Raw genomic sequence first — 11,437 nt, 5'->3', positions numbered from 1 at the left:
AACCAAACTTTTTGGGTTGGTTTCTCTTTTATAGTCTGCAGGCATTAAATGAAAGAAGTCAGTGTTCCAGCAGAGGGAGACAACGTTTCAGAAAAGGCATTGTAGCAAACCAAAAAAGAAATTTTAAGCGCAGCAGAGTAACCAGCTCACATACCTGTTAGCTCAGGTGAGTTTAAAATGCTGCTGTTGATAACAAGGGCATTTGCTAAATAGATGGTGTGTGTGCAACAATATACTGAAAGGTCAATTATATTGTGCAGCTTATCTCACCACCTGTAGTTATTTAGGTGAAAGCTCCAAAATGCTTGCCTAATATGTCTGTTTATCCAAAAGGAAGTATAGAGGGAGAGCTAGATAGATAGCATTGCATTACATTACATTACATGGCAATGCAATGCACAGTTGCTGAAGTTGAACCAAAATGAGCTTGTCATCTGGCTTCTGCAACTTTTAACATGAAAAATCCAATGAGGAGAAGAAAAGCAAAGCCAAAGAGTCCATCCCAAAATCCGACAAACAAGCAAAATGAACAAAAAGCATTGAATTCAATTCTTTCTGATTTTAGAAACTGCATTAAAGAAGGGGTGCACCGGTCCTGGAGATACTGCAATACCAGGTCAATGCGTGGAGTGGACAGAGCAAGCTCTTTTTCCATCTCCCTGTTCTAAAAATCCATTTAATATATGGTCCCCAGATAGGGGACGTATCAGATATTAAACTGATAAGAACAGATACTACACTTGATCTTAGCCAAAAGGCCGAGAAGCGATAACCAGAATTGGTTTCCGACTACGGTGCCACCCAAGGATTCTGAAAAGTCCATTTGTGGAGATGGCCACCTGGACTCCCGTTAAGAAGACATGCTGTCAACCTCTAGATCCCTCACATGCCTGCACTTTTCGGCTTGCTGCTGCTGCAATCCACGCGTTTTAGATCTGTATAACTCCACCTCTTTTAGCACAGTACCCTCAACCCCCGGCTGTTCCCACCCGCCTCAACACCGTTGGAAGGGAGGAGAACCAATTAAGGCGGGGGGGGGGGTGGAACGAGCAGCTGTCTACCCTTAGCAGGAGGATTGCTGATTAATTACCTCTCCTGCTGCTGCTGCTGCTGGCTGTCCAGCAGCAGACTGAAGGTGGCTGCTGCTGTGCGCAGGTATATAAAGGCTCAGAGCCTATTATGACACGCGCAGCCAGCGTTCCATTGCCACATTCCGTCTACTGCAGACGGGATACCTGGATGGCTGAATGTCACTGAGAAGCTCACAGAGACCGCCATAAGCAACAGTTTAAAAGAATGCCACAGACTAATCAACCAAACTTTTTGGGTTGGTTTCTCTTTTATAGTCTGCAGGCATTAAATGAAAGAAGTCAGTGTTCCAGCAGAGGGAGACAACGTTTCAGAAAAGGCATTGTAGCAAACCAAAAAAGAAATTTTAAGCGCAGCAGAGTAACCAGCTCACATACCTGTTAGCTCAGGTGAGTTTAAAAGGCTGCTGTTGATAACAAGGGCATTTGCTAAATAGATGGTGTGTGTGCAACAATATACTGAAAGGTCAATTATATTGTGCAGCTTATCTCACCACCTGTAGTTATTTAGGTGAAAGCTCCAAAATGCTTGCCTAATATGTCTGTTTATCCAAAAGGAAGTATAGAGGGAGAGCTAGATAGATAGCATTGCATTACATTACATTACATGGCAATGCAATGCACAGTTGCTGAAGTTGAACCAAAATGAGCTTGTCATCTGGCTTCTGCAACTTTTAACATGAAAAATCCAATGAGGAGAAGAAAAGCAAAGCCAAAGAGTCCATCCCAAAATCCGACAAACAAGCAAAATGAACAAAAAGCATTGAATTCAATTCTTTCTGATTTTAGAAACTGCATTAAAGAAGGGGTGCACCGGTCCTGGAGATACTGCAATACCAGGTCAATGCGTGGAGTGGACAGAGCAAGCTCTTTTTCCATCTCCCTGTTCTAAAAATCCATTTAATATATGGTCCCCAGATAGGGGACGTATCAGATATTAAACTGATAAGAACAGATACTACACTTGATCTTAGCCAAAAGGCCGAGAAGCGATAACCAGAATTGGTTTCCGACTACGGTGCCACCCAAGGATTCTGAAAAGTCCATTTGTGGAGATGGCCACCTGGACTCCCGTTAAGAAGACATGCTGTCAACCTCTAGATCCCTCACATGCCTGCACTTTTCGGCTTGCTGCTGCTGCAATCCACGCGTTTTAGATCTGCATAACTCCACCTCTTTTAGCACAGTACCCTCAACCCCCGGCTGTTCCCACCCGCCTCAACACCGTTGGAAGGGAGGAGAACCAATTAAGGCGGGGGGGGGGGGGGGTGTAACGAGCAGCTGTCTACCCTTAGCAGGAGGGTTGCTGATTAATTACCTCTCCTGCTGCTGCTGCTGCTGGCTGTCCAGCAGCAGACTGAAGGTGGCTGCTGCTGTGCGCAGGTATATAAAGGCTCAGAGCCTATTATGACACGCGCAGCCAGCGTTCCATTGCCACATTCCGTCTACTGCAGGCGGGATACCTGGATGGCTGAATGTCACTGAGAAGCTCACAGAGACCGCCATAAGCAACAGTTTAAAAGAATGCCACAGACTAATCAACCAAACTTTTTGGGTTGGTTTCTCTTTTATAGTCTGCAGGCATTAAATGAAAGAACTCAGTGTTCCAGCAGAGGGAGACAACGTTTCAGAAAAGGCATTGTAGCAAACCAAAAAAGAAATTTTAAGCGCAGCAGAGTAACCAGCTCACATACCTGTTAGCTCAGGTGAGTTTAAAAGGCTGCTGTTGATAACAAGGGCATTTGCTAAATAGATGGTGTGTGTGCAACAATATACTGAAAGGTCAATTATATTGTGCAGCTTATCTCACCACCTGTAGTTATTTAGGTGAAAGCTCCAAAATGCTTGCCTAATATGTCTGTTTATCCAAAAGGAAGTATAGAGGGAGAGCTAGATAGATAGCATTGCATTACATTACATTACATGGCAATGCAATGCACAGTTGCTGAAGTTGAACCAAAATGAGCTTGTCATCTGGCTTCTGCAACTTTTAACATGAAAAATCCAATGAGGAGAAGAAAAGCAAAGCCAAAGAGTCCATCCCAAAATCCGACAAACAAGCAAAATGAACAAAAAGCATTGAATTCAATTCTTTCTGATTTTAGAAACTGCATTAAAGAAGGGGTGCACCGGTCCTGGAGATACTGCAATACCAGGTCAATGCGTGGAGTGGACAGAGCAAGCTCTTTTTCCATCTCCCTGTTCTAAAAATCCATTTAATATATGGTCCCCAGATAGGGGACGTATCAGATATTAAACTGATAAGAACAGATACTACACTTGATCTTAGCCAAAAGGCCGAGAAGCGATAACCAGAATTGGTTTCCGACTACGGTGCCACCCAAGGATTCTGAAAAGTCCATTTGTGGAGATGGCCACCTGGACTCCCGTTAAGAAGACATGCTGTCAACCTCTAGATCCCTCACATGCCTGCACTTTTCGGCTTGCTGCTGCTGCAATCCACGCGTTTTAGATCTGCATAACTCCACCTCTTTTAGCACAGTACCCTCAACCCCCGGCTGTTCCCACCCGCCTCAACACCGTTGGAAGGGAGGAGAACCAATTAAGGCGGGGGGGGGGGTGGAACGAGCAGCTGTCTACCCTTAGCAGGAGGGTTGCTGATTAATTACCTCTCCTGCTGCTGCTGCTGCTGGCTGTCCAGCAGCAGACTGAAGGTGGCTGCTGCTGTGCGCAGGTATATAAAGGCTCAGAGCCTATTATGACACGCGCAGCCAGCGTTCCATTGCCACATTCCGTCTACTGCAGGCGGGATACCTGGATGGCTGAATGTCACTGAGAAGCTCACAGAGACCGCCATAAGCAACAGTTTAAAAGAATGCCACAGACTAATCAACCAAACTTTTTGGGTTGGTTTCTCTTTTATAGTCTGCAGGCATTAAATGAAAGAAGTCAGTGTTCCAGCAGAGGGAGACAACGTTTCAGAAAAGGCATTGTAGCAAACCAAAAAAGAAATTTTAAGCGCAGCAGAGTAACCAGCTCACATACCTGTTAGCTCAGGTGAGTTTAAAAGGCTGCTGTTGATAACAAGGGCATTTGCTAAATAGATGGTGTGTGTGCAACAATATACTGAAAGGTCAATTATATTGTGCAGCTTATCTCACCACCTGTAGTTATTTAGGTGAAAGCTCCAAAATGCTTGCCTAATATGTCTGTTTATCCAAAAGGAAGTATAGAGGGAGAGCTAGATAGATAGCATTGCATTACATTACATTACATGGCAATGCAATGCACAGTTGCTGAAGTTGAACCAAAATGAGCTTGTCATCTGGCTTCTGCAACTTTTAACATGAAAAATCCAATGAGGAGAAGAAAAGCAAAGCCAAAGAGTCCATCCCAAAATCCGACAAACAAGCAAAATGAACAAAAAGCATTGAATTCAATTCTTTCTGATTTTAGAAACTGCATTAAAGAAGGGGTGCACCGGTCCTGGAGATACTGCAATACCAGGTCAATGCGTGGAGTGGACAGAGCAAGCTCTTTTTCCATCTCCCTGTTCTAAAAATCCATTTAATATATGGTCCCCAGATAGGGGACGTATCAGATATTAAACTGATAAGAACAGATACTACACTTGATCTTAGCCAAAAGGCCGAGAAGCGATAACCAGAATTGGTTTCCGACTACGGTGCCACCCAAGGATTCTGAAAAGTCCATTTGTGGAGATGGCCACCTGGACTCCCGTTAAGAAGACATGCTGTCAACCTCTAGATCCCTCACATGCCTGCACTTTTCGGCTTGCTGCTGCTGCAATCCACGCGTTTTAGATCTGCATAACTCCACCTCTTTTAGCACAGTACCCTCAACCCCCGGCTGTTCCCACCCGCCTCAACACCGTTGGAAGGGAGGAGAACCAATTAAGGCGGGGGTGGGGGTGGAACGAGCAGCTGTCTACCCTTAGCAGGAGGGTTGCTGATTAATTACCTCTCCTGCTGCTGCTGCTGCTGGCTGTCCAGCAGCAGACTGAAGGTGGCTGCTGCTGTGCGCAGGTATATAAAGGCTCAGAGCCTATTATGACACGCGCAGCCAGCGTTCCATTGCCACATTCCGTCTACTGCAGGCGGGATACCTGGATGGCTGAATGTCACTGAGAAGCTCACAGAGACCGCCATAAGCAACAGTTTAAAAGAATGCCACAGACTAATCAACCAAACTTTTTGGGTTGGTTTCTCTTTTATAGTCTGCAGGCATTAAATGAAAGAAGTCAGTGTTCCAGCAGAGGGAGACAACGTTTCAGAAAAGGCATTGTAGCAAACCAAAAAAGAAATTTTAAGCGCAGCAGAGTAACCAGCTCACATACCTGTTAGCTCAGGTGAGTTTAAAAGGCTGCTGTTGATAACAAGGGCATTTGCTAAATAGATGGTGTGTGTGCAACAATATACTGAAAGGTCAATTATATTGTGCAGCTTATCTCACCACCTGTAGTTATTTAGGTGAAAGCTCCAAAATGCTTGCCTAATATGTCTGTTTATCCAAAAGGAAGTATAGAGGGAGAGCTAGATAGATAGCATTGCATTACATTACATTACATGGCAATGCAATGCACAGTTGCTGAAGTTGAACCAAAATGAGCTTGTCATCTGGCTTCTGCAACTTTTAACATGAAAAATCCAATGAGGAGAAGAAAAGCAAAGCCAAAGAGTCCATCCCAAAATCCGACAAACAAGCAAAATGAACAAAAAGCATTGAATTCAATTCTTTCTGATTTTAGAAACTGCATTAAAGAAGGGGTGCACCGGTCCTGGAGATACTGCAATACCAGGTCAATGCGTGGAGTGGACAGAGCAAGCTCTTTTTCCATCTCCCTGTTCTAAAAATCCATTTAATATATGGTCCCCAGATAGGGGACGTATCAGATATTAAACTGATAAGAACAGATACTACACTTGATCTTAGCCAAAAGGCCGAGAAGCGATAACCAGAATTGGTTTCCGACTACGGTGCCACCCAAGGATTCTGAAAAGTCCATTTGTGGAGATGGCCACCTGGACTCCCGTTAAGAAGACATGCTGTCAACCTCTAGATCCCTCACATGCCTGCACTTTTCGGCTTGCTGCTGCTGCAATCCACGCGTTTTAGATCTGCATAACTCCACCTCTTTTAGCACAGTACCCTCAACCCCCGGCTGTTCCCACCCGCCTCAACACCGTTGGAAGGGAGGAGAACCAATTAAGGCGGGGGGGGGGGGTGGAACGAGCAGCTGTCTACCCTTAGCAGGAGGGTTGCTGATTAATTACCTCTCCTGCTGCTGCTGCTGCTGGCTGTCCAGCAGCAGACTGAAGGTGGCTGCTGCTGTGCGCAGGTATATAAAGGCTCAGAGCCTATTATGACACGCGCAGCCAGCGTTCCATTGCCACATTCCGTCTACTGCAGGCGGGATACCTGGATGGCTGAATGTCACTGAGAAGCTCACAGAGACCGCCATAAGCAACAGTTTAAAAGAATGCCACAGACTAATCAACCAAACTTTTTGGGTTGGTTTCTCTTTTATAGTCTGCAGGCATTAAATGAAAGAAGTCAGTGTTCCAGCAGAGGGAGACAACGTTTCAGAAAAGGCATTGTAGCAAACCAAAAAAGAAATTTTAAGCGCAGCAGAGTAACCAGCTCACATACCTGTTAGCTCAGGTGAGTTTAAAAGGCTGCTGTTGATAACAAGGGCATTTGCTAAATAGATGGTGTGTGTGCAACAATATACTGAAAGGTCAATTATATTGTGCAGCTTATCTCACCACCTGTAGTTATTTAGGTGAAAGCTCCAAAATGCTTGCCTAATATGTCTGTTTATCCAAAAGGAAGTATAGAGGGAGAGCTAGATAGATAGCATTGCATTACATTACATTACATGGCAATGCAATGCACAGTTGCTGAAGTTGAACCAAAATGAGCTTGTCATCTGGCTTCTGCAACTTTTAACATGAAAAATCCAATGAGGAGAAGAAAAGCAAAGCCAAAGAGTCCATCCCAAAATCCGACAAACAAGCAAAATGAACAAAAAGCATTGAATTCAATTCTTTCTGATTTTAGAAACTGCATTAAAGAAGGGGTGCACCGGTCCTGGAGATACTGCAATACCAGGTCAATGCGTGGAGTGGACAGAGCAAGCTCTTTTTCCATCTCCCTGTTCTAAAAATCCATTTAATATATGGTCCCCAGATAGGGGACGTATCAGATATTAAACTGATAAGAACAGATACTACACTTGATCTTAGCCAAAAGGCCGAGAAGCGATAACCAGAATTGGTTTCCGACTACGGTGCCACCCAAGGATTCTGAAAAGTCCATTTGTGGAGATGGCCACCTGGACTCCCGTTAAGAAGACATGCTGTCAACCTCTAGATCCCTCACATGCCTGCACTTTTCGGCTTGCTGCTGCTGCAATCCACGCGTTTTAGATCTGCATAACTCCACCTCTTTTAGCACAGTACCCTCAACCCCCGGCTGTTCCCACCCGCCTCAACACCGTTGGAAGGGAGGAGAACCAATTAAGGCGGGGGGGGGGGTGGAACGAGCAGCTGTCTACCCTTAGCAGGAGGGTTGCTGATTAATTACCTCTCCTGCTGCTGCTGCTGCTGGCTGTCCAGCAGCAGACTGAAGGTGGCTGCTGCTGTGCGCAGGTATATAAAGGCTCAGAGCCTATTATGACACGCGCAGCCAGCGTTCCATTGCCACATTCCGTCTACTGCAGGCGGGATACCTGGATGGCTGAATGTCACTGAGAAGCTCACAGAGACCGCCATAAGCAACAGTTTAAAAGAATGCCACAGACTAATCAACCAAACTTTTTGGGTTGGTTTCTCTTTTATAGTCTGCAGGCATTAAATGAAAGAAGTCAGTGTTCCAGCAGAGGGAGACAACGTTTCAGAAAAGGCATTGTAGCAAACCAAAAAAGAAATTTTAAGCGCAGCAGAGTAACCAGCTCACATACCTGTTAGCTCAGGTGAGTTTAAAAGGCTGCTGTTGATAACAAGGGCATTTGCTAAATAGATGGTGTGTGTGCAACAATATACTGAAAGGTCAATTATATTGTGCAGCTTATCTCACCACCTGTAGTTATTTAGGTGAAAGCTCCAAAATGCTTGCCTAATATGTCTGTTTATCCAAAAGGAAGTATAGAGGGAGAGCTAGATAGATAGCATTGCATTACATTACATTACATGGCAATGCAATGCACAGTTGCTGAAGTTGAACCAAAATGAGCTTGTCATCTGGCTTCTGCAACTTTTAACATGAAAAATCCAATGAGGAGAAGAAAAGCAAAGCCAAAGAGTCCATCCCAAAATCCGACAAACAAGCAAAATGAACAAAAAGCATTGAATTCAATTCTTTCTGATTTTAGAAACTGCATTAAAGAAGGGGTGCACCGGTCCTGGAGATACTGCAATACCAGGTCAATGCGTGGAGTGGACAGAGCAAGCTCTTTTTCCATCTCCCTGTTCTAAAAATCCATTTAATATATGGTCCCCAGATAGGGGACGTATCAGATATTAAACTGATAAGAACAGATACTACACTTGATCTTAGCCAAAAGGCCGAGAAGCGATAACCAGAATTGGTTTCCGACTACGGTGCCACCCAAGGATTCTGAAAAGTCCATTTGTGGAGATGGCCACCTGGACTCCCGTTAAGAAGACATGCTGTCAACCTCTAGATCCCTCACATGCCTGCACTTTTCGGCTTGCTGCTGCTGCAATCCACGCGTTTTAGATCTGCATAACTCCACCTCTTTTAGCACAGTACCCTCAACCCCCGGCTGTTCCCACCCGCCTCAACACCGTTGGAAGGGAGGAGAACCAATTAAGGTGGGGGGGGGTGGAACGAGCAGCTGTCTACCCTTAGCAGGAGGGTTGCTGATTAATTACCTCTCCTGCTGCTGCTGCTGCTGGCTGTCCAGCAGCAGACTGAAGGTGGCTGCTGCTGTGCGCAGGTATATAAAGGCTCAGAGCCTATTATGACACGCGCAGCCAGCGTTCCATTGCCACATTCCGTCTACTGCAGGCGGGATACCTGGATGGCTGAATGTCACTGAGAAGCTCACAGAGACCGCCATAAGCAACAGTTTAAAAGAATGCCACAGACTAATCAACCAAACTTTTTGGGTTGGTTTCTCTTTTATAGTCTGCAGGCATTAAATGAAAGAAGTCAGTGTTCCAGCAGAGGGAGACAACGTTTCAGAAAAGGCATTGTAGCAAACCAAAAAAGAAATTTTAAGCGCAGCAGAGTAACCAGCTCACATACCTGTTAGCTCAGGTGAGTTTAAAAGGCTGCTGTTGATAACAAGGGCATTTGCTAAATAGATGGTGTGTGTGCAACAATATACTGAAAGGTCAATTATATTGTGCAGCTTATCTCACCACCTGTAGTTATTTAGGTGAAAGCTCCAAAATGCTTGCCTAATATATCTGTTTATCCAAAAGGAAGTATAGAGGGAGAGCTAGATAGATAGCATTGCATTACATTACATTACATGGCAATGCAATGCACAGTTGCTGAAGTTGAACCAAAATGAGCTTGTCATCTGGCTTCTGCAACTTTTAACATGAAAAATCCAATGAGGAGAAGAAAAGCAAAGCCAAAGAGTCCATCCCAAAATCCGACAAACAAGCAAAATGAACAAAAAGCATTGAATTCAATTCTTTCTGATTTTAGAAACTGCATTAAAGAAGGGGTGCACCGGTCCTGGAGATACTGCAATACCAGGTCAATGCGTGGAGTGGACAGAGCAAGCTCTTTTTCCATCTCCCTGTTCTAAAAATCCATTTAATATATGGTCCCCAGATAGGGGACGTATCAGATATTAAACTGATAAGAACAGATACTACACTTGATCTTAGCCAAAAGGCCGAGAAGCGATAACCAGAATTGGTTTCCGACTACGGTGCCACCCAAGGATTCTGAAAAGTCCATTTGTGGAGATGGCCACCTGGACTCCCGTTAAGAAGACATGCTGTCAACCTCTAGATCCCTCACATGCCTGCACTTTTCGGCTTGCTGCTGCTGCAATCCACGCGTTTTAGATCTGCATAACTCCACCTCTTTTAGCACAGTACCCTCAACCCCCGGCTGTTCCCACCCGCCTCAACACCGTTGGAAGGGAGGAGAACCAATTAAGGCGGGGGGGGGGTGGAACGAGCAGCTGTCTACCCTTAGCAGGAGGGTTGCTGATTAATTACCTCTCCTGCTGCTGCTGCTGCTGGCTGTCCAGCAGCAGACTGAAGGTGGCTGCTGCTGTGCGCAGGTATATAAAGGCTCAGAGCCTATTATGACACGCGCAGCCAGCGTTCCATTGCCACATTCCGTCTACTGCAGGCGGGATACCTGGATGGCTGAATGTCACTGAGAAGCTCACAGAGACCGCCATAAGCAACAGTTTAAAAGAATGCCACAGACTAATCAACCAAACTTTTTGGGTTGGTTTCTCTTTTATAGTCTGCAGGCATTAAATGAAAGAAGTCAGTGTTCCAGCAGAGGGAGACAACGTTTCAGAAAAGGCATTGTAGCAAACCAAAAAAGAAATTTTAAGCGCAGCAGAGTAACCAGCTCACATACCTGTTAGCTCAGGTGAGTTTAAAAGGCTGCTGTTGATAACAAGGGCATTTGCTAAATAGATGGTGTGTGTGCAACAATATACTGAAAGGTCAATTATATTGTGCAGCTTATCTCACCACCTGTAGTTATTTAGGTGAAAGCTCCAAAATGCTTGCCTAATATGTCTGTTTATCCAAAAGGAAGTATAGAGGGAGAGCTAGATAGATAGCATTGCATTACATTACATTACATGGCAATGCAATGCACAGTTGCTGAAGTTGAACCAAAATGAGCTTGTCATCTGGCTTCTGCAACTTTTAACATGAAAAATCCAATGAGGAGAAGAAAAGCAAAGCCAAAGAGTCCATCCCAAAATCCGACAAACAAGCAAAATGAACAAAAAGCATTGAATTCAATTCTTTCTGATTTTAGAAACTGCATTAAAGAAGGGGTGCACCGGTCCTGGAGATACTGCAATACCAGGTCAATGCGTGGAGTGGACAGAGCAAGCTCTTTTTCCATCTCCCTGTTCTAAAAATCCATTTAATATATGGTCCCCAGATAGGGGACGTATCAGATATTAAACTGATAAGAACAGATACTACACTTGATCTTAGCCAAAAGGCCGAGAAGCGATAACCAGAATTGGTTTCCGACTACGGTGCCACCCAAGGATTCTGAAAAGTCCATTTGTGGAGATGGCCACCTGGACTCCCGTTAAGAAGACATGCTGTCAACCTCTAGATCCCTCACATGCCTGCACTTTTCGGCTTGCTGCTGCTGCAATCCACGCGTTTTAGATCTGC

General features: G+C 44.8%; 9 non-coding genes across 9 annotated transcripts; all 9 read right to left on the bottom strand.

Annotated features, from left to right (window-relative positions):
* Window positions 1-579: 579 nt before the first annotated feature.
* LOC141245310 (U2 spliceosomal RNA) lies at window positions 580-770 on the bottom strand. The gene has a single exon (XR_012309142.1). It is a non-coding gene; the product is annotated as a U2 spliceosomal RNA (small nuclear RNA).
* Window positions 771-1,891: 1,121 nt separating this feature from the next.
* LOC141245309 (U2 spliceosomal RNA) lies at window positions 1,892-2,082 on the bottom strand. Its single transcript, XR_012309141.1, has one exon. It is a non-coding gene; the product is annotated as a U2 spliceosomal RNA (small nuclear RNA).
* Window positions 2,083-3,207: 1,125 nt separating this feature from the next.
* LOC141245308 (U2 spliceosomal RNA) lies at window positions 3,208-3,398 on the bottom strand. Its single transcript, XR_012309140.1, has one exon. It is a non-coding gene; the product is annotated as a U2 spliceosomal RNA (small nuclear RNA).
* A 1,121-nt stretch (window positions 3,399-4,519) lies between these two features.
* Window positions 4,520-4,710, bottom strand: LOC141245307 (U2 spliceosomal RNA). Its single transcript, XR_012309139.1, has one exon. It is a non-coding gene; the product is annotated as a U2 spliceosomal RNA (small nuclear RNA).
* Window positions 4,711-5,831: 1,121 nt separating this feature from the next.
* On the bottom strand, window positions 5,832-6,022 carry LOC141245306 (U2 spliceosomal RNA). The gene has a single exon (XR_012309138.1). It is a non-coding gene; the product is annotated as a U2 spliceosomal RNA (small nuclear RNA).
* Window positions 6,023-7,144: 1,122 nt separating this feature from the next.
* On the bottom strand, window positions 7,145-7,335 carry LOC141245305 (U2 spliceosomal RNA). Its single transcript, XR_012309137.1, has one exon. It is a non-coding gene; the product is annotated as a U2 spliceosomal RNA (small nuclear RNA).
* A 1,121-nt stretch (window positions 7,336-8,456) lies between these two features.
* Window positions 8,457-8,647, bottom strand: LOC141245304 (U2 spliceosomal RNA). Its single transcript, XR_012309136.1, has one exon. It is a non-coding gene; the product is annotated as a U2 spliceosomal RNA (small nuclear RNA).
* A 1,119-nt stretch (window positions 8,648-9,766) lies between these two features.
* On the bottom strand, window positions 9,767-9,957 carry LOC141245303 (U2 spliceosomal RNA). The gene has a single exon (XR_012309135.1). It is a non-coding gene; the product is annotated as a U2 spliceosomal RNA (small nuclear RNA).
* Window positions 9,958-11,077: 1,120 nt separating this feature from the next.
* Window positions 11,078-11,268, bottom strand: LOC141245301 (U2 spliceosomal RNA). The gene has a single exon (XR_012309133.1). It is a non-coding gene; the product is annotated as a U2 spliceosomal RNA (small nuclear RNA).
* Window positions 11,269-11,437: the final 169 nt, after the last annotated feature.

The sequence above is a fragment of the Phyllobates terribilis genome, unplaced genomic scaffold (genome assembly GCF_046119375.1).
Source record: "Phyllobates terribilis strain yellow unplaced genomic scaffold, ASM4611937v1 Scaffold_1828__1_contigs__length_205237, whole genome shotgun sequence".
In the NCBI taxonomy this organism is placed as follows: Eukaryota; Metazoa; Chordata; class Amphibia; order Anura; family Dendrobatidae; genus Phyllobates; species Phyllobates terribilis.
This window is presented reverse-complemented; position numbering and strand designations above follow the sequence as displayed.